Source organism: Solanum pennellii, chromosome 6, assembly GCF_001406875.1.
Source record: "Solanum pennellii chromosome 6, SPENNV200".
NCBI lineage: Eukaryota > Viridiplantae > Streptophyta > Magnoliopsida > Solanales > Solanaceae > Solanum > Solanum pennellii.
Genome location: NC_028642.1, coordinates 10,199,446 through 10,203,164, shown reverse-complemented (window position 1 = coordinate 10,203,164; position 3,719 = coordinate 10,199,446). Strand labels below are relative to the sequence as shown.

Genomic DNA, 3,719 nt, shown 5'->3' with positions numbered 1-3,719 from the left:
ATAATTGATGAGGAAGGTGTTTTGAGATTTAAGGGAAGGGTATGTGTGCCCCGTGTGGATGATTTGATTCACACTATTCTTACAGAGGCTCATAGTTCAAGGTATTCTATACATCCTGGTGCAACCAGGATGTATCGTGACCTAAAACAACATTTTTGGTGGAGTAGAATGAAGCGTGACATGGTTGATTTTGTTGCCCAATACCCGAATTGTCAGCAGGTGAAGTATGAACACCAGAGGCCTGGAGGGACACTTCAGAGAATGCCCATTCCTGAATGGAAGTGGGAAAGGATTGCAATGGATTTCGTGGTTGGTCTTCCCAAGACATTGGGTAAGTTTGATTCTATTTGGGTAATTGTTGACAGGTTAACTAAGTCTGCTCACTTCATTCCGGTCAAGATGACTTACAATGCAGAGAAGTTAGCCAAACTCTATATCTCAGAAATTGTTCGATTGCATGGAGTTCCACTCTCCATCATATCAGATAGAGGTACGCAGTTTACTTCTATGTTTTGGAGAACATTACATGCTGAATTAGGTACTAGGCTGGATCTTAGTACTGCATTTCACCCTCAGACCGATGGTCAGTCTGAGCGAACGATTCAGGTGTTAGAGGATATGCTTCGTGCATGTGTGATAGAATTTGGTGGTCATTGGGATAAATTCTTACCCTTAGCAGAGTTTTCATACAACAATAGCTATCACTCAAGTATTGATATGGCTCCATTTGAGGCACTGTATGGGAGGAGATGTAGGTCTCCCATTGGTTGGTTTGATGCATTTGAGGTAAGACCTTGGGGTACCGATCTTTTGAGGGAATCGTTAGATAAGGTAAAATTCATTCAGGATAAGCTTCTAGCAGCTCAGAGCAGGCAGAAGGAATATGCAGATCGAAAGGTTAGGGACTTGAATTTTATGGAGGGTGAACAAGTCTTGCTGAAGGTTTCACCCATGAAAGGGGTGATGCGGTTTGGTAAGCGAGGTAAACTTAGTCCAAGGTATATTGGGCCATTTGAAGTCTTGAAGCGTGTGGGGGAGGTGGCTTATGAATTGGCGTTGCCTCCAGGACTCTCAGGAGTGCACCCGGTATTTCATGTGTCTATGCTGAAAAAGTACCATGGGGATGGAAACTACATTATTCGTTGGGATTCAGTTCTTCTTGATGAGAATTTGTCTTATGAGGAGGAGCCGGTTGCTATTCTAGCTAGAGAAGTCCGCAAGTTGAGATCAAAAGAGATTGCATCTATCAAGGTTCAGTGGAAGAATCGGCCAGTCGAAGAGTCTACTTGGGAGAATGAGGCGGATATGCAAGAAAGATATCCCCACCTTTTTACAGATTCAGGTACTCTTTCTCGCCCTTGCTTTTCTTCCTGTGATCGTTCGGGGACGAACGATGGGTAAATTGGTATCTATTGTAACGACCTGTTTAGTCGATTCGAGCAGTAAGATTATTTTGATAAAAACTGACTGGGTCGACGGACCACGCGACGGACCGTCATGGTCACGACGGCCCGTGATGGATTCCGTCGTCCCATACTTGTAAATTTTCTTCTGCTACTTTTCTCATTACCCTCGACGACAAGTAGGACGAACCGTCATAGGCACGACGGACCGTCGAGGGGCTTCGTTCCAAAACACTTAAACTCTGAAAATCTGGGTACTGAGATCGACTCTCTGAACTTCGCGACGGAAGTGCAGGACGGACCGTCGTAGGTACGATGGACCGTCACAAACCCTTACAGAAATTGACTCTCTGAACTTTGTGACGGAGCTGCAGGACGGACCTTCATAGACACGACGGACCGTCACAGGTTGCGTAACCTAACTGGGTTGGATTTCTGTAGGGTTTGTGACGGTCCGTCGTACCTTCGACGGTCCGTCCTGCAGTTCCGTCGCGAAGTTCAGAGAGTCGATCTCAGTACCCAGATTTTCAGAGTTTAAGTGTTTTGGGACGAAGCCCATCGACGGTCCGTCGTGCCTATGACGGTTCGTCCTACTTGTCGTCGAGGGTAATGAGAAAAGTAGCAGAAGAAAATTTACAAGTATGGGACGACGGAATCCATCACGGGCCGTCATGACCATGACGGTCCGTCGCGTGGTCCGTCGACCCAGTCAGTTTTTATCAAAATAATCTTGCTGCTCGAATCGACTAAACAGGTCGTTACAATCTTTTCCTCCGCTTATTGATATGCTTAAACTCAGCGGCTATTCCCGCCTAACCTGGGGTCGCGTTCGGAGCGCCTTAGAAGTTGCAAGTAGGGTCAGGGAGTCTGGACGCGCGACGGGCTGTAGCCGCGACAAAAAGAGAGAGTTAGGTTTTAACCACCACTTTCTGCGACGTCCGTCGACGTGGACTCACATTTAGGCCAGCCGCGCAATCGAGGCACACGGGAGGCCAATTCTGCCCCCGTGTGCCTTGCAGCGTACGCTGGGGTGGGGGTGGGGGGGAGAGGGGACGTGATGCGTTACGCCTAGGTAGACATGCCCTCGGCCTAATGGCTTCAGGCGCAAATTGTGTACAAAGACTCGATGATTCACGGGATTCTGCAATTCACATTAAGTATCACATTTCGGTACGTTCTTTATCGATGTGAGAGATGCGAAATCCATTGTTGAGAGTCATTTGTGTTTAAAGAGCAGCGCGTCCCCCCGCATGATCCACGAATGAGGCCCAAAGGAAGGGCTGTCAATTTTAGCATTCATTGGTGCTTTCCAAGCCGGGGTTCGTTGGTTCCAAACGATCTTGCGCGAGTTGATCGATGGGAGGGAGACGCACGAAGAGCGCGCGGTGCCCTCAAGTATTTAAAACTTGTTTGCGGGTCGTTCTGCTTTGCAAATTTTGACAATGATCCTTCTGTAGGTTCACCTACGGAATCCTTGTTACGACTTCTCCTTCCTCTAAATGATAAAGTTCAATGGACTTCTCGCGACTTTGCTGTCAGCGAACCGCCCCCATCGCCTCAATACAAATATTTCACCAGATAATTCATTCAGTAGGAGTGATGGCGATGTGTACAAGGGCTGGGATGTAGTCAACGCGAGCTAATGACTCGTGCTTACTAGGAATTCCTCGTTGAAGACCAATGATTTCAATGATCTATACCCATTACAATGAAATTTCAAACATTACCCGGGCATGTCGGCCAAGCCTATAAGATCGTTGAATACATCAGCATAGCTTGCGTTCGACCCAGAACATCTAAGGGCATCACAGACTTGTTATTGCCTCAAACTTCCACGGCCTAAAAGGCGTAGTCCCTCCAAGAAGCTAGCCACAAAAGGATGCCTCTGTATACCTAGTTAGCAGGCTGAGGTCTCGTTCGTTAACGAAATTAACCAAGCAAATCGCTCCACCTACTAAGAATGGCCATACACCACCACCTACAAATTCAAGAAAGAGCTTTCAATCTGTCAATCCTTACTATGTCTGGACCTGGTAAGTTTTCCCTTGTTGAGTCAAATTAAGTCGTAGGCTCCACTCCTGGTGGTGCCATTACGTCTATTCCTTTAAGTTTCAGTGTTGCAACCATACTCCCCCCAAAACCCAAAAACATTGTTTTGTAATAAGGTGCCGGCGAAGTCCTAAAAGAAACATTTGTCGACCCGTGGTCGTCATCGTTTATGGTTGAGATTAGGATGATATCTGATCGTCTTCGAGCCACCAACTTTCGTTCCTTATTAATGAAAACATCCTTGGCAAATGATTTCGCAGTTGTTCG

General features: G+C 46.8%; 1 non-coding gene across 1 annotated transcript; it reads right to left on the bottom strand.

The window, feature by feature from the left end:
- Window positions 1–2,465: 2,465 nt before the first annotated feature.
- Window positions 2,466–2,621, bottom strand: LOC114077738. The gene has a single exon (XR_003579106.1). It is a non-coding gene; the product is annotated as a 5.8S ribosomal RNA (ribosomal RNA).
- Between the last annotated feature and the right edge of the window lie 1,098 nt (window positions 2,622–3,719).